At 52.7% G+C, this 13691-nt stretch overlaps 45 non-coding genes across 45 annotated transcripts; all 45 read right to left on the bottom strand.

Moving 5' to 3' along the window:
* Positions 1–105: 105 nt before the first annotated feature.
* Positions 106–224, bottom strand: LOC122287582. Its single transcript, XR_006234872.1, has one exon. It is a non-coding gene; the product is annotated as a 5S ribosomal RNA (ribosomal RNA).
* Positions 225–413: 189 nt separating this feature from the next.
* LOC122287571 lies at positions 414–532 on the bottom strand. The gene has a single exon (XR_006234861.1). It is a non-coding gene; the product is annotated as a 5S ribosomal RNA (ribosomal RNA).
* A 189-nt stretch (positions 533–721) lies between these two features.
* Positions 722–840, bottom strand: LOC122287559. The gene has a single exon (XR_006234849.1). It is a non-coding gene; the product is annotated as a 5S ribosomal RNA (ribosomal RNA).
* Positions 841–1029: 189 nt separating this feature from the next.
* On the bottom strand, positions 1030–1148 carry LOC122287548. The gene has a single exon (XR_006234838.1). It is a non-coding gene; the product is annotated as a 5S ribosomal RNA (ribosomal RNA).
* A 178-nt stretch (positions 1149–1326) lies between these two features.
* LOC122287820 lies at positions 1327–1445 on the bottom strand. Its single transcript, XR_006235105.1, has one exon. It is a non-coding gene; the product is annotated as a 5S ribosomal RNA (ribosomal RNA).
* A 189-nt stretch (positions 1446–1634) lies between these two features.
* LOC122287537 lies at positions 1635–1753 on the bottom strand. Its single transcript, XR_006234827.1, has one exon. It is a non-coding gene; the product is annotated as a 5S ribosomal RNA (ribosomal RNA).
* Positions 1754–1942: 189 nt separating this feature from the next.
* On the bottom strand, positions 1943–2061 carry LOC122287525. The gene has a single exon (XR_006234816.1). It is a non-coding gene; the product is annotated as a 5S ribosomal RNA (ribosomal RNA).
* A 189-nt stretch (positions 2062–2250) lies between these two features.
* LOC122287514 lies at positions 2251–2369 on the bottom strand. The gene has a single exon (XR_006234805.1). It is a non-coding gene; the product is annotated as a 5S ribosomal RNA (ribosomal RNA).
* A 189-nt stretch (positions 2370–2558) lies between these two features.
* Positions 2559–2677, bottom strand: LOC122287503. The gene has a single exon (XR_006234794.1). It is a non-coding gene; the product is annotated as a 5S ribosomal RNA (ribosomal RNA).
* A 189-nt stretch (positions 2678–2866) lies between these two features.
* Positions 2867–2985, bottom strand: LOC122287491. The gene has a single exon (XR_006234783.1). It is a non-coding gene; the product is annotated as a 5S ribosomal RNA (ribosomal RNA).
* Positions 2986–3174: 189 nt separating this feature from the next.
* LOC122287479 lies at positions 3175–3293 on the bottom strand. Its single transcript, XR_006234772.1, has one exon. It is a non-coding gene; the product is annotated as a 5S ribosomal RNA (ribosomal RNA).
* Positions 3294–3482: 189 nt separating this feature from the next.
* On the bottom strand, positions 3483–3601 carry LOC122287468. The gene has a single exon (XR_006234761.1). It is a non-coding gene; the product is annotated as a 5S ribosomal RNA (ribosomal RNA).
* A 189-nt stretch (positions 3602–3790) lies between these two features.
* On the bottom strand, positions 3791–3909 carry LOC122287457. Its single transcript, XR_006234750.1, has one exon. It is a non-coding gene; the product is annotated as a 5S ribosomal RNA (ribosomal RNA).
* Positions 3910–4087: 178 nt separating this feature from the next.
* On the bottom strand, positions 4088–4206 carry LOC122287966. The gene has a single exon (XR_006235246.1). It is a non-coding gene; the product is annotated as a 5S ribosomal RNA (ribosomal RNA).
* A 178-nt stretch (positions 4207–4384) lies between these two features.
* On the bottom strand, positions 4385–4503 carry LOC122288550. Its single transcript, XR_006235808.1, has one exon. It is a non-coding gene; the product is annotated as a 5S ribosomal RNA (ribosomal RNA).
* A 188-nt stretch (positions 4504–4691) lies between these two features.
* On the bottom strand, positions 4692–4810 carry LOC122287081. The gene has a single exon (XR_006234387.1). It is a non-coding gene; the product is annotated as a 5S ribosomal RNA (ribosomal RNA).
* Positions 4811–4999: 189 nt separating this feature from the next.
* On the bottom strand, positions 5000–5118 carry LOC122287444. Its single transcript, XR_006234738.1, has one exon. It is a non-coding gene; the product is annotated as a 5S ribosomal RNA (ribosomal RNA).
* Positions 5119–5307: 189 nt separating this feature from the next.
* LOC122287432 lies at positions 5308–5426 on the bottom strand. The gene has a single exon (XR_006234727.1). It is a non-coding gene; the product is annotated as a 5S ribosomal RNA (ribosomal RNA).
* Positions 5427–5615: 189 nt separating this feature from the next.
* Positions 5616–5734, bottom strand: LOC122287421. The gene has a single exon (XR_006234716.1). It is a non-coding gene; the product is annotated as a 5S ribosomal RNA (ribosomal RNA).
* A 189-nt stretch (positions 5735–5923) lies between these two features.
* On the bottom strand, positions 5924–6042 carry LOC122287410. Its single transcript, XR_006234705.1, has one exon. It is a non-coding gene; the product is annotated as a 5S ribosomal RNA (ribosomal RNA).
* A 189-nt stretch (positions 6043–6231) lies between these two features.
* Positions 6232–6350, bottom strand: LOC122287399. Its single transcript, XR_006234694.1, has one exon. It is a non-coding gene; the product is annotated as a 5S ribosomal RNA (ribosomal RNA).
* Positions 6351–6539: 189 nt separating this feature from the next.
* Positions 6540–6658, bottom strand: LOC122287388. Its single transcript, XR_006234683.1, has one exon. It is a non-coding gene; the product is annotated as a 5S ribosomal RNA (ribosomal RNA).
* A 178-nt stretch (positions 6659–6836) lies between these two features.
* Positions 6837–6955, bottom strand: LOC122287819. Its single transcript, XR_006235104.1, has one exon. It is a non-coding gene; the product is annotated as a 5S ribosomal RNA (ribosomal RNA).
* A 189-nt stretch (positions 6956–7144) lies between these two features.
* Positions 7145–7263, bottom strand: LOC122287376. The gene has a single exon (XR_006234672.1). It is a non-coding gene; the product is annotated as a 5S ribosomal RNA (ribosomal RNA).
* A 189-nt stretch (positions 7264–7452) lies between these two features.
* Positions 7453–7571, bottom strand: LOC122287365. Its single transcript, XR_006234661.1, has one exon. It is a non-coding gene; the product is annotated as a 5S ribosomal RNA (ribosomal RNA).
* A 189-nt stretch (positions 7572–7760) lies between these two features.
* LOC122287353 lies at positions 7761–7879 on the bottom strand. Its single transcript, XR_006234650.1, has one exon. It is a non-coding gene; the product is annotated as a 5S ribosomal RNA (ribosomal RNA).
* A 189-nt stretch (positions 7880–8068) lies between these two features.
* LOC122287342 lies at positions 8069–8187 on the bottom strand. Its single transcript, XR_006234639.1, has one exon. It is a non-coding gene; the product is annotated as a 5S ribosomal RNA (ribosomal RNA).
* Positions 8188–8365: 178 nt separating this feature from the next.
* On the bottom strand, positions 8366–8484 carry LOC122287818. Its single transcript, XR_006235103.1, has one exon. It is a non-coding gene; the product is annotated as a 5S ribosomal RNA (ribosomal RNA).
* A 189-nt stretch (positions 8485–8673) lies between these two features.
* On the bottom strand, positions 8674–8792 carry LOC122287329. The gene has a single exon (XR_006234627.1). It is a non-coding gene; the product is annotated as a 5S ribosomal RNA (ribosomal RNA).
* A 189-nt stretch (positions 8793–8981) lies between these two features.
* On the bottom strand, positions 8982–9100 carry LOC122287317. Its single transcript, XR_006234616.1, has one exon. It is a non-coding gene; the product is annotated as a 5S ribosomal RNA (ribosomal RNA).
* A 189-nt stretch (positions 9101–9289) lies between these two features.
* LOC122287305 lies at positions 9290–9408 on the bottom strand. The gene has a single exon (XR_006234605.1). It is a non-coding gene; the product is annotated as a 5S ribosomal RNA (ribosomal RNA).
* A 189-nt stretch (positions 9409–9597) lies between these two features.
* LOC122287294 lies at positions 9598–9716 on the bottom strand. Its single transcript, XR_006234594.1, has one exon. It is a non-coding gene; the product is annotated as a 5S ribosomal RNA (ribosomal RNA).
* A 189-nt stretch (positions 9717–9905) lies between these two features.
* Positions 9906–10024, bottom strand: LOC122287282. The gene has a single exon (XR_006234582.1). It is a non-coding gene; the product is annotated as a 5S ribosomal RNA (ribosomal RNA).
* Positions 10025–10213: 189 nt separating this feature from the next.
* On the bottom strand, positions 10214–10332 carry LOC122287270. The gene has a single exon (XR_006234571.1). It is a non-coding gene; the product is annotated as a 5S ribosomal RNA (ribosomal RNA).
* A 189-nt stretch (positions 10333–10521) lies between these two features.
* On the bottom strand, positions 10522–10640 carry LOC122287259. Its single transcript, XR_006234560.1, has one exon. It is a non-coding gene; the product is annotated as a 5S ribosomal RNA (ribosomal RNA).
* Positions 10641–10829: 189 nt separating this feature from the next.
* Positions 10830–10948, bottom strand: LOC122287248. The gene has a single exon (XR_006234549.1). It is a non-coding gene; the product is annotated as a 5S ribosomal RNA (ribosomal RNA).
* A 189-nt stretch (positions 10949–11137) lies between these two features.
* LOC122287237 lies at positions 11138–11256 on the bottom strand. Its single transcript, XR_006234538.1, has one exon. It is a non-coding gene; the product is annotated as a 5S ribosomal RNA (ribosomal RNA).
* A 178-nt stretch (positions 11257–11434) lies between these two features.
* LOC122288695 lies at positions 11435–11553 on the bottom strand. The gene has a single exon (XR_006235947.1). It is a non-coding gene; the product is annotated as a 5S ribosomal RNA (ribosomal RNA).
* A 189-nt stretch (positions 11554–11742) lies between these two features.
* LOC122287226 lies at positions 11743–11861 on the bottom strand. The gene has a single exon (XR_006234527.1). It is a non-coding gene; the product is annotated as a 5S ribosomal RNA (ribosomal RNA).
* Positions 11862–12050: 189 nt separating this feature from the next.
* On the bottom strand, positions 12051–12169 carry LOC122287212. The gene has a single exon (XR_006234515.1). It is a non-coding gene; the product is annotated as a 5S ribosomal RNA (ribosomal RNA).
* Positions 12170–12347: 178 nt separating this feature from the next.
* Positions 12348–12466, bottom strand: LOC122287965. Its single transcript, XR_006235245.1, has one exon. It is a non-coding gene; the product is annotated as a 5S ribosomal RNA (ribosomal RNA).
* Positions 12467–12644: 178 nt separating this feature from the next.
* On the bottom strand, positions 12645–12763 carry LOC122288549. Its single transcript, XR_006235807.1, has one exon. It is a non-coding gene; the product is annotated as a 5S ribosomal RNA (ribosomal RNA).
* A 188-nt stretch (positions 12764–12951) lies between these two features.
* LOC122287080 lies at positions 12952–13070 on the bottom strand. The gene has a single exon (XR_006234386.1). It is a non-coding gene; the product is annotated as a 5S ribosomal RNA (ribosomal RNA).
* A 189-nt stretch (positions 13071–13259) lies between these two features.
* Positions 13260–13378, bottom strand: LOC122287201. Its single transcript, XR_006234504.1, has one exon. It is a non-coding gene; the product is annotated as a 5S ribosomal RNA (ribosomal RNA).
* A 189-nt stretch (positions 13379–13567) lies between these two features.
* LOC122287189 lies at positions 13568–13686 on the bottom strand. The gene has a single exon (XR_006234492.1). It is a non-coding gene; the product is annotated as a 5S ribosomal RNA (ribosomal RNA).
* Positions 13687–13691: the final 5 nt, after the last annotated feature.

The raw sequence follows: 13691 nt of genomic DNA, 5'->3' as shown, positions 1-13691 counted from the left end.
GATACCCATTGCTACGCGATGGGGTCGGTGCGATTTTCCTAAAAATCCATTCCCTGGTTCTCGTTCCGGTCCATCCGACCAGAGATGCGGTAAAAATTAAAAGGGGGGGTGCAACACGAGGACTTCCCAGGAGGTCACCCATCCTAGTACTACTCTCGCCCAAGCACGCTTAACTGCGGAGTTCTGATGGGATCCGGTGCATTAGTGCTGGTATGATCGCACCCATCATGCTACCAGCGAAAAACTAATATAATCCTATTACGACCTAGCCGCACCATGCCTATCCCATGCCAACCGGCGATCTCATCGATACCCATTGCTACGCGATGGGGTCGGTGCGATTTTCCTAAGAATCCATTGCCCGGTTGTCGTTCCGGTCCATCCGACCGGAGATGCGGTAAAAATAAAAAGGGGGGGTGCAACACGAGGACTTCCCAGGAGGTCACCCATCCTAGTACTACTCTCGCCCAAGCACGCTTAACTGCGGAGTTCTGATGGGATCCGGTGCATTAGTGCTGGTATGATCGCACCCATCATGCTACCAGCGAAAAACTAATATAATCCTATTACGACCTAGCCGCACCCTGCCTATCCCATGCCAACCGGCGATCTGATCGATACCCATTGCTACGCGATGGGGTCGGTGCGATTTTCCTAAGAATCCATTACCCGGTACTCGTTCCGGTCCATCCGACCGGAGATGCGGTAAAAATAAAAACGGGGGGTGCAACACGAGGACTTCCCAGGAGGTCACCCATCCTAGTACTACTCTCGCCCAAGCACGCTTAACTGCGGAGTTCTGATGGGATCCGGTGCATTAGTGCTGGTATGATCGCACCCATCATGCTACCAGCGAAAAACTAATATAATCCTATTACGACCTAGCCGCACCCTGCCTATCCCATGCCAACCGGCGATCTGATCGATACCCATTGCTACGCGATGGGGTCGGTGCGATTTTCCTAAGAATCCATTACCCGGTACTCGTTCCGGTCCATCCGACCGGAGATGCGGTAAAAATAAAAACGGGGGGTGCAACACGAGGACTTCCCAGGAGGTCACCCATCCTAGTACTACTCTCGCCCAAGCACGCTTAACTGCGGAGTTCTGATGGGATCCGGTGCATTAGTGCTGGTATGATCGCACCCATCATGCTACCAGCGAAAAACTAATATAATCCTATTACGACCTAGCCGCACCCTGCCTATCCCATGCCAACTGGCGATCTGATTGATAGCGATGGGGTCGGTGCGATTTTCCTAAGAATCCATTGCCCGGTTGTCGTTCCGGTCCATCCGACCGGAGATGCGGTAAAAATAAAAAGGGGGGGTGCAACACGAGGACTTCCCAGGAGGTCACCCATCCTAGTACTACTCTCGCCCAAGCACGCTTAACTGCGGAGTTCTGATGGGATCCGGTGCATTAGTGCTGGTAGGATCGCACCCATCATGCTACCAGCGAAAAACTAATATAATCCTATTACGACCTAGCCGCACCATGCCTATCCCATGCCAACCGGCGATCTGATCGATACCCATTGCTACGCGATGGGGTCGGTGCGATTTTCCTAAGAATCCATTGCCCGGTTGTCGTTCCGGTCCATCCGACCGGAGATGCGGTAAAAATAAAAAGGAGGGGTGCAACACGAGGACTTCCCAGGAGGTCACCCATCCTAGTACTACTCTCGCCCAAGCACGCTTAACTGCGGAGTTCTGATGGGATCCGGTGCATTAGTGCTGGTATGATCGCACCCATCATGCTACCAGCGAAAAACTAATATAATCCTATTACGACCTAGCCGCACCATGCCTATCCCATGCCAACCGGCGATCTCATCGATACCCATTGCTACGCGATGGGGTCGGTGCGATTTTCCTAAGAATCCATTGCCCGGTTGTCGTTCCGGTCCATCCGACCGGAGATGCGGTAAAAATAAAAAGGGGGGGTGCAACACGAGGACTTCCCAGGAGGTCACCCATCCTAGTACTACTCTCGCCCAAGCACGCTTAACTGCGGAGTTCTGATGGGATCCGGTGCATTAGTGCTGGTATGATCGCACCCATCATGCTACCAGCGAAAAACTAATATAATCCTATTACGACCTAGCCGCACCCTGCCTATCCCATGCCAACCGGCGATCTGATCGATACCCATTGCTACGCGATGGGGTCGGTGCGATTTTCCTAAGAATCCATTACCCGGTACTCGTTCCGGTCCATCCGACCGGAGATGCGGTAAAAATAAAAACGGGGGGTGCAACACGAGGACTTCCCAGGAGGTCACCCATCCTAGTACTACTCTCGCCCAAGCACGCTTAACTGCGGAGTTCTGATGGGATCCGGTGCATTAGTGCTGGTATGATCGCACCCATCATGCTACCAGCGAAAAACTAATATAATCCTATTACGACCTAGCCGCACCCTGCCTATCTCATGCCAACCGGCGATCTGACCGATACCCATTGCTACGCGATGGGGTCGGTGCGATTTTCCTAAAAATCCATTCCCTGGTTCTCGTTCCGGTCCATCCGACCAGAGATGCGGTAAAAATTAAAAGGGGGGGTGCAACACGAGGACTTCCCAGGAGGTCACCCATCCTAGTACTACTCTCGCCCAAGCACGCTTAACTGCGGAGTTCTGATGGGATCCGGTGCATTAGTGCTGGTATGATCGCACCCATCATGCTACCAGCGAAAAACTAATATAATCCTATTACGACCTAGCCGCACCATGCCTATCCCATGCCAACCGGCGATCTCATCGATACCCATTGCTACGCGATGGGGTCGGTGCGATTTTCCTAAGAATCCATTGCCCGGTTGTTGTTCCGGTCCATCCGACCGGAGATGCGGTAAAAATAAAAAGGGGGGGTGCAACACGAGGACTTCCCAGGAGGTCACCCATCCTAGTACTACTCTCGCCCAAGCACGCTTAACTGCGGAGTTCTGATGGGATCCGGTGCATTAGTGCTGGTATGATCGCACCCATCATGCTACCACCGAAAAACTAATATAATCCTATTACGGCCTAGCCGCACCATGCCTATCCCATGCCAACCGGCGATCTGATCGATACCCATTGCTACGCGATGGGGTCGGTGCGATTTTCCTAAGAATCCATTGCCCGGTTGTCGTTCCGGTCCATCCGACCGGAGATGCGGTAAAAATAAAAAGGGGGGGTGCAACACGAGGACTTCCCAGGAGGTCACCCATCCTAGTACTACTCTCGCCCAAGCACGCTTAACTGCGGAGTTCTGATGGGATCCGGTGCATTAGTGCTGGTATGATCGCACCCATCATGCTACCAGCGAAAAACTAATATAATCCTATTACGACCTAGCCGCACCCTGCCTATCTCATGCCAACCGGCGATCTGACCGATACCCATTGCTACGCGATGGGGTCGGTGCGATTTTCCTAAAAATCCATTCCCTGGTTCTCGTTCCGGTCCATCCGACCAGAGATGCGGTAAAAATTAAAAGGGGGGGTGCAACACGAGGACTTCCCAGGAGGTCACCCATCCTAGTACTACTCTCGCCCAAGCACGCTTAACTGCGGAGTTCTGATGGGATCCGGTGCATTAGTGCTGGTATGATCGCACCCATCATGCTACCAGCGAAAAACTAATATAATCCTATTACGACCTAGCCGCACCCTGCCTATCCCATGCCAACCGGCGATCTGATCGATACCCATTGCTACGCGATGGGGTCGGTGCGATTTTCCTAAGAATCCATTACCCGGTACTCGTTCCGGTCCATCCGACCGGAGATGCGGTAAAAATAAAAACGGGGGGTGCAACACGAGGACTTCCCAGGAGGTCACCCATCCTAGTACTACTCTCGCCCAAGCACGCTTAACTGCGGAGTTCTGATGGGATCCGGTGCATTAGTGCTGGTATGATCGCACCCATCATGCTACCAGCGAAAAACTAATATAATCCTATTACGACCTAGCCGCACCCTGCCTATCCCATGCCAACCGGCGATCTGATTGATAGCGATGGGGTCGGTGCGATTTTCCTAAGAATCCATTCCCTGGTTCTCGTTCCGGTCCATCCGACCAGAGATGCGGTAAAAATTAAAAGGGGGGGTGCAACACGAGGACTTCCCAGGAGGTCACCCATCCTAGTACTACTCTCGCCCAAGCACGCTTAACTGCGAAGTTCTGATGGGATCCGGTGCATTAGTGCTGGTATGATCGCACCCATCATGCTACCAGCGAAAAACTAATATAATCCTATTACGACCTAGCCGCACCCTGCCTATCCCATGCCAACTGGCGATCTGATTGATAGCGATGGGGTCGGTGCGATTTTCCTAAGAATCCATTGCCCGGTTGTCGTTCCGGTCCATCCGACCGGAGATGCGGTAAAAATAAAAAGGGGGGGTGCAACACGAGGACTTCCCAGGAGGTCACCCATCCTAGTACTACTCTCGCACAAGCACGCTTAACTGCGGAGTTCTGATGGGATCCGGTGCATTAGTGCTGGTATGATCGCACCCATCATGCTACCAGCGAAAAACTAATATAATCCTATTACGACCTAGCCGCACCATGCCTATCCCATGCCAACCGGCGATCTGATCGATACCCATTGCTACGCGATGGGGTCGGTGCGATTTTCCTAAGAATCCATTGCCCGGTTGTCGTTCCGGTCCATCCGACCGGAGATGCGGTAAAAATAAAAAGAAGGGTGCAACACGAGGACTTCCCAGGAGGTCACCCATCCTAGTACTACTCTCGCCCAAGCACGCTTAACTGCGGAGTTCTGATGGGATCCGGTGCATTAGTGCTGGTATGATCGCACCCATCATGCTACCAGCGAAAAACTAATATAATCCTATTACGACCTAGCCGCACCATGCCTATCCCATGCCAACCGGCGATCTGATCGATACCCATTGCTACGCGATGGGGTCGGTGCGATTTTCCTAAGAATCCATTGCCCGGTTGTCGTTCCGGTCCATCCGACCGGAGATGCGGTAAAAATAAAAAGGGGGGGTGCAACACGAGGACTTCCCAGGAGGTCACCCATCCTAGTACTACTCTCGCCCAAGCACGCTTAACTGCGGAGTTCTGATGGGATCCGGTGCATTAGTGCTGGTATGATCGCACCCATCATGCTACCAGCGAAAAACTAATATAATCCTATTACGACCTAGCCGCACCCTGCCTATCCCATGCCAACCGGCGATCTGATCGATACCCATTGCTACGCGATGGGGTCGGTGCGATTTTCCTAAGAATCCATTACCCGGTACTCGTTCCGGTCCATCCGACCGGAGATGCGGTAAAAATAAAAACGGGGGGTGCAACACGAGGACTTCCCAGGAGGTCACCCATCCTAGTACTACTCTCGCCCAAGCACGCTTAACTGCGGAGTTCTGATGGGATCCGGTGCATTAGTGCTGGTATGATCGCACCCATCATGCTACCAGCGAAAAACTAATATAATCCTATTACGACCTAGCCGCACCCTGCCTATCTCATGCCAACCGGCGATCTGACCGATACCCATTGCTACGCGATGGGGTCGGTGCGATTTTCCTAAAAATCCATTCCCTGGTTCTCGTTCCGGTCCATCCGACCAGAGATGCGGTAAAAATTAAAAGGGGGGGTGCAACACGAGGACTTCCCAGGAGGTCACCCATCCTAGTACTACTCTCGCCCAAGCACGCTTAACTGCGGAGTTCTGATGGGATCCGGTGCATTAGTGCTGGTATGATCGCACCCATCATGCTACCAGCGAAAAACTAATATAATCCTATTACGACCTAGCCGCACCATGCCTATCCCATGCCAACCGGCGATCTCATCGATACCCATTGCTACGCGATGGGGTCGGTGCGATTTTCCTAAGAATCCATTGCCCGGTTGTCGTTCCGGTCCATCCGACCGGAGATGCGGTAAAAATAAAAAGGGGGGGTGCAACACGAGGACTTCCCAGGAGGTCACCCATCCTAGTACTACTCTCGCCCAAGCACGCTTAACTGCGGAGTTCTGATGGGATCCGGTGCATTAGTGCTGGTATGATCGCACCCATCATGCTACCAGCGAAAAACTAATATAATCCTATTACGACCTAGCCGCACCCTGCCTATCCCATGCCAACCGGCGATCTGATCGATACCCATTGCTACGCGATGGGGTCGGTGCGATTTTCCTAAGAATCCATTACCCGGTACTCGTTCCGGTCCATCCGACCGGAGATGCGGTAAAAATAAAAACGGGGGGTGCAACACGAGGACTTCCCAGGAGGTCACCCATCCTAGTACTACTCTCGCCCAAGCACGCTTAACTGCGGAGTTCTGATGGGATCCGGTGCATTAGTGCTGGTATGATCGCACCCATCATGCTACCAGCGAAAAACTAATATAATCCTATTACGACCTAGCCGCACCCTGCCTATCCCATGCCAACCGGCGATCTGATCGATACCCATTGCTACGCGATGGGGTCGGTGCGATTTTCCTAAGAATCCATTACCCGGTACTCGTTCCGGTCCATCCGACCGGAGATGCGGTAAAAATAAAAACGGGGGGTGCAACACGAGGACTTCCCAGGAGGTCACCCATCCTAGTACTACTCTCGCCCAAGCACGCTTAACTGCGGAGTTCTGATGGGATCCGGTGCATTAGTGCTGGTATGATCGCACCCATCATGCTACCAGCGAAAAACTAATATAATCCTATTACGACCTAGCCGCACCCTGCCTATCCCATGCCAACTGGCGATCTGATTGATAGCGATGGGGTCGGTGCGATTTTCCTAAGAATCCATTGCCCGGTTGTCGTTCCGGTCCATCCGACCGGAGATGCGGTAAAAATAAAAAGGGGGGGTGCAACACGAGGACTTCCCAGGAGGTCACCCATCCTAGTACTACTCTCGCCCAAGCACGCTTAACTGCGGAGTTCTGATGGGATCCGGTGCATTAGTGCTGGTAGGATCGCACCCATCATGCTACCAGCGAAAAACTAATATAATCCTATTACGACCTAGCCGCACCATGCCTATCCCATGCCAACCGGCGATCTGATCGATACCCATTGCTACGCGATGGGGTCGGTGCGATTTTCCTAAGAATCCATTGCCCGGTTGTCGTTCCGGTCCATCCGACCGGAGATGCGGTAAAAATAAAAAGGAGGGGTGCAACACGAGGACTTCCCAGGAGGTCACCCATCCTAGTACTACTCTCGCCCAAGCACGCTTAACTGCGGAGTTCTGATGGGATCCGGTGCATTAGTGCTGGTATGATCGCACCCATCATGCTACCAGCGAAAAACTAATATAATCCTATTACGACCTAGCCGCACCATGCCTATCCCATGCCAACCGGCGATCTCATCGATACCCATTGCTACGCGATGGGGTCGGTGCGATTTTCCTAAGAATCCATTGCCCGGTTGTCGTTCCGGTCCATCCGACCGGAGATGCGGTAAAAATAAAAAGGGGGGGTGCAACACGAGGACTTCCCAGGAGGTCACCCATCCTAGTACTACTCTCGCCCAAGCACGCTTAACTGCGGAGTTCTGATGGGATCCGGTGCATTAGTGCTGGTATGATCGCACCCATCATGCTACCAGCGAAAAACTAATATAATCCTATTACGACCTAGCCGCACCCTGCCTATCCCATGCCAACCGGCGATCTGATCGATACCCATTGCTACGCGATGGGGTCGGTGCGATTTTCCTAAGAATCCATTACCCGGTACTCGTTCCGGTCCATCCGACCGGAGATGCGGTAAAAATAAAAACGGGGGGTGCAACACGAGGACTTCCCAGGAGGTCACCCATCCTAGTACTACTCTCGCCCAAGCACGCTTAACTGCGGAGTTCTGATGGGATCCGGTGCATTAGTGCTGGTATGATCGCACCCATCATGCTACCAGCGAAAAACTAATATAATCCTATTACGACCTAGCCGCACCCTGCCTATCTCATGCCAACCGGCGATCTGACCGATACCCATTGCTACGCGATGGGGTCGGTGCGATTTTCCTAAAAATCCATTCCCTGGTTCTCGTTCCGGTCCATCCGACCAGAGATGCGGTAAAAATTAAAAGGGGGGGTGCAACACGAGGACTTCCCAGGAGGTCACCCATCCTAGTACTACTCTCGCCCAAGCACGCTTAACTGCGGAGTTCTGATGGGATCCGGTGCATTAGTGCTGGTATGATCGCACCCATCATGCTACCAGCGAAAAACTAATATAATCCTATTACGACCTAGCCGCACCCTGCCTATCCCATGCCAACTGGCGATCTGATTGATAGCGATGGGGTCGGTGCGATTTTCCTAAGAATCCATTGCCCGGTTGTCGTTCCGGTCCATCCGACCGGAGATGCGGTAAAAATAAAAAGGGGGGGTGCAACACGAGGACTTCCCAGGAGGTCACCCATCCTAGTACTACTCTCGCCCAAGCACGCTTAACTGCGGAGTTCTGATGGGATCCGGTGCATTAGTGCTGGTAGGATCGCACCCATCATGCTACCAGCGAAAAACTAATATAATCCTATTACGACCTAGCCGCACCATGCCTATCCCATGCCAACCGGCGATCTGATCGATACCCATTGCTACGCGATGGGGTCGGTGCGATTTTCCTAAGAATCCATTGCCCGGTTGTCGTTCCGGTCCATCCGACCGGAGATGCGGTAAAAATAAAAAGGAGGGGTGCAACACGAGGACTTCCCAGGAGGTCACCCATCCTAGTACTACTCTCGCCCAAGCACGCTTAACTGCGGAGTTCTGATGGGATCCGGTGCATTAGTGCTGGTATGATCGCACCCATCATGCTACCAGCGAAAAACTAATATAATCCTATTACGACCTAGCCGCACCATGCCTATCCCATGCCAACCGGCGATCTCATCGATACCCATTGCTACGCGATGGGGTCGGTGCGATTTTCCTAAGAATCCATTGCCCGGTTGTCGTTCCGGTCCATCCGACCGGAGATGCGGTAAAAATAAAAAGGGGGGGTGCAACACGAGGACTTCCCAGGAGGTCACCCATCCTAGTACTACTCTCGCCCAAGCACGCTTAACTGCGGAGTTCTGATGGGATCCGGTGCATTAGTGCTGGTATGATCGCACCCATCATGCTACCAGCGAAAAACTAATATAATCCTATTACGACCTAGCCGCACCCTGCCTATCCCATGCCAACCGGCGATCTGATCGATACCCATTGCTACGCGATGGGGTCGGTGCGATTTTCCTAAGAATCCATTACCCGGTACTCGTTCCGGTCCATCCGACCGGAGATGCGGTAAAAATAAAAACGGGGGGTGCAACACGAGGACTTCCCAGGAGGTCACCCATCCTAGTACTACTCTCGCCCAAGCACGCTTAACTGCGGAGTTCTGATGGGATCCGGTGCATTAGTGCTGGTATGATCGCACCCATCATGCTACCAGCGAAAAACTAATATAATCCTATTACGACCTAGCCGCACCCTGCCTATCTCATGCCAACCGGCGATCTGACCGATACCCATTGCTACGCGATGGGGTCGGTGCGATTTTCCTAAAAATCCATTCCCTGGTTCTCGTTCCGGTCCATCCGACCAGAGATGCGGTAAAAATTAAAAGGGGGGGTGCAACACGAGGACTTCCCAGGAGGTCACCCATCCTAGTACTACTCTCGCCCAAGCACGCTTAACTGCGGAGTTCTGATGGGATCCGGTGCATTAGTGCTGGTATGATCGCACCCATCATGCTACCAGCGAAAAACTAATATAATCCTATTACGACCTAGCCGCACCATGCCTATCCCATGCCAACCGGCGATCTCATCGATACCCATTGCTACGCGATGGGGTCGGTGCGATTTTCCTAAGAATCCATTGCCCGGTTGTTGTTCCGGTCCATCCGACCGGAGATGCGGTAAAAATAAAAAGGGGGGGTGCAACACGAGGACTTCCCAGGAGGTCACCCATCCTAGTACTACTCTCGCCCAAGCACGCTTAACTGCGGAGTTCTGATGGGATCCGGTGCATTAGTGCTGGTATGATCGCACCCATCATGCTACCACCGAAAAACTAATATAATCCTATTACGGCCTAGCCGCACCATGCCTATCCCATGCCAACCGGCGATCTGATCGATACCCATTGCTACGCGATGGGGTCGGTGCGATTTTCCTAAGAATCCATTGCCCGGTTGTCGTTCCGGTCCATCCGACCGGAGATGCGGTAAAAATAAAAAGGGGGGGTGCAACACGAGGACTTCCCAGGAGGTCACCCATCCTAGTACTACTCTCGCCCAAGCACGCTTAACTGCGGAGTTCTGATGGGATCCGGTGCATTAGTGCTGGTATGATCGCACCCATCATGCTACCAGCGAAAAACTAATATAATCCTATTACGACCTAGCCGCACCCTGCCTATCTCATGCCAACCGGCGATCTGACCGATACCCATTGCTACGCGATGGGGTCGGTGCGATTTTCCTAAAAATCCATTCCCTGGTTCTCGTTCCGGTCCATCCGACCAGAGATGCGGTAAAAATTAAAAGGGGGGGTGCAACACGAGGACTTCCCAGGAGGTCACCCATCCTAGTACTACTCTCGCCCAAGCACGCTTAACTGCGGAGTTCTGATGGGATCCGGTGCATTAGTGCTGGTATGATCGCACCCATCATGCTACCAGCGAAAAACTAATATAATCCTATTACGACCTAGCCGCACCCTGCCTATCCCATGCCAACCGGCGATCTGATCGATACCCATTGCTACGCGATGGGGTCGGTGCGATTTTCCTAAGAATCCATTACCCGGTACTCGTTCCGGTCCATCCGACCGGAGATGCGGTAAAAATAAAAACGGGGGGTGCAACACGAGGACTTCCCAGGAGGTCACCCATCCTAGTACTACTCTCGCCCAAGCACGCTTAACTGCGGAGTTCTGATGGGATCCGGTGCATTAGTGCTGGTATGATCGCACCCATCATGCTACCAGCGAAAAACTAATATAATCCTATTACGACCTAGCCGCACCCTGCCTATCCCATGCCAACCGGCGATCTGATCGATACCCATTGCTACGCGATGGGGTCGGTGCGATTTTCCTAAGAATCCATTACCCGGTACTCGTTCCGGTCCATCCGACCGGAGATGCGGTAAAAATAAAAACGGGGGGTGCAACACGAGGACTTCCCAGGAGGTCACCCATCCTAGTACTACTCTCGCCCAAGCACGCTTAACTGCGGAGTTCTGATGGGATCCGGTGCATTAGTGCTGGTATGATCGCACCCATCATGCTACCAGCGAAAAACTAATATAATCCTATTACGACCTAGCCGCACCCTGCCTATCCCATGCCAACTGGCGATCTGATTGATAGCGATGGGGTCGGTGCGATTTTCCTAAGAATCCATTGCCCGGTTGTCGTTCCGGTCCATCCGACCGGAGATGCGGTAAAAATAAAAAGGGGGGGTGCAACACGAGGACTTCCCAGGAGGTCACCCATCCTAGTACTACTCTCGCCGAAGCACGCTTAACTGCGGAGTTCTGATGGGATCCGGTGCATTAGTGCTGGTATGATCGCACCCATCATGCTACCAGCGAAAAACTAATATAATCCTATTACGACCTAGCCGCACCATGCCTATCCCATGCCAACCGGCGATCTCATCGATACCCATTGCTACGCGATGGGGTCGGTGCGATTTTCCTAAGAATCCATTGCCCGGTTGTCGTTCCGGTCCATCCGACCGGAGATGCGGTAAAAATAAAAAGGGGGGGTGCAACACGAGGACTTCCCAGGAGGTCACCCATCCTAGTACTACTCTCGCCCAAGCACGCTTAACTGCGGAGTTCTGATGGGATCCGGTGCATTAGTGCTGGTATGATCGCACCCATCATGCTACCAGCGAAAAACTAATATAATCCTATTACGACCTAGCCGCACCCTGCCTATCCCATGCCAACCGGCGATCTGATCGATACCCATTGCTACGCGATGGGGTCGGTGCGATTTTCCTAAGAATCCATTACCCGGTACTCGTTCCGGTCCATCCGACCGGAGATGCGGTAAAAATAAAAACGGGGGGTGCAACACGAGGACTTCCCAGGAGGTCACCCATCCTAGTACTACTCTCGCCCAAGCACGCTTAACTGCGGAGTTCTGATGGGATCCGGTGCATTAGTGCTGGTATGATCGCACCCATCATGCTACCAGCGAAAAACTAATATAATCCTATTACGACCTAGCCGCACCCTGCCTATCCCATGCCAACTGGCGATCTGATTGATAGCGATGGGGTCGGTGCGATTTTCCTAAGAATCCATTCCCTGGTTCTCGTTCCGGTCCATCCGACCAGAGATGCGGTAAAAATTAAAAGGGGGGGTGCAACACGAGGACTTCCCAGGAGGTCACCCATCCTAGTACTACTCTCGCCCAAGCACGCTTAACTGCGAAGTTCTGATGGGATCCGGTGCATTAGTGCTGGTATGATCGCACCCATCATGCTACCAGCGAAAAACTAATATAATCCTATTACGACCTAGCCGCACCCTGCCTATCCCATGCCAACTGGCGATCTGATTGATAGCGATGGGGTCGGTGCGATTTTCCTAAGAATCCATTGCCCGGTTGTCGTTCCGGTCCATCCGACCGGAGATGCGGTAAAAATAAAAAGGGGGGGTGCAACACGAGGACTTCCCAGGAGGTCACCCATCCTAGTACTACTCTCGCACAAGCACGCTTAACTGCGGAGTTCTGATGGGATCCGGTGCATTAGTGCTGGTATGATCGCACCCATCATGCTACCAGCGAAAAACTAATATAATCCTATTACGACCTAGCCGCACCATGCCTATCCCATGCCAACCGGCGATCTGATCGATACCCATTGCTACGCGATGGGGTCGGTGCGATTTTCCTAAGAATCCATTGCCCGGTTGTCGTTCCGGTCCATCCGACCGGAGATGCGGTAAAAATAAAAAGAAGGGTGCAACACGAGGACTTCCCAGGAGGTCACCCATCCTAGTACTACTCTCGCCCAAGCACGCTTAACTGCGGAGTTCTGATGGGATCCGGTGCATTAGTGCTGGTATGATCGCACCCATCATGCTACCAGCGAAAAACTAATATAATCCTATTACGACCTAGCCGCACCATGCCTATCCCATGCCAACCGGCGATCTGATCGATACCCATTGCTACGCGATGGGGTCGGTGCGATTTTCCTAAGAATCCATTGCCCGGTTGTCGTTCCGGTCCATCCGACCGGAGATGCGGTAAAAATAAAAAGGGGGGGTGCAACACGAGGACTTCCCAGGAGGTCACCCATCCTAGTACTACTCTCGCCCAAGCACGCTTAACTGCGGAGTTCTGATGGGATCCGGTGCATTAGTGCTGGTATGATCGCACCCATCATGCTACCAGCGAAAAACTAATATAATCCTATTACGACCTAGCCGCACCCTGCCTATCCCATGCCAACCAGCGATCTGATCGATACCCATTGCTACGCGATGGGGTCGGTGCGATTTTCCTAAGAATCCATTACCCGGTACTCGTTCCGGTCCATCCGACCGGAGATGCGGTAAAAATAAAAACGGGGGGTGCAACACGAGGACTTCCCAGGAGGTCACCCATCCTAGTACTACTCTCGCCCAAGCACGCTTAACTGCGGAGTTCTGATGGGATCCGGTGCATTAGTGCTGGTATGATCGCACCCATCAT

This window comes from Carya illinoinensis, chromosome 11, assembly GCF_018687715.1.
Source record: "Carya illinoinensis cultivar Pawnee chromosome 11, C.illinoinensisPawnee_v1, whole genome shotgun sequence".
In the NCBI taxonomy this organism is placed as follows: Eukaryota; Viridiplantae; Streptophyta; class Magnoliopsida; order Fagales; family Juglandaceae; genus Carya; species Carya illinoinensis.
The sequence above is the reverse complement of the archived record's forward strand: the minus strand, read 5'-3'. Positions and strand labels throughout refer to the sequence as shown.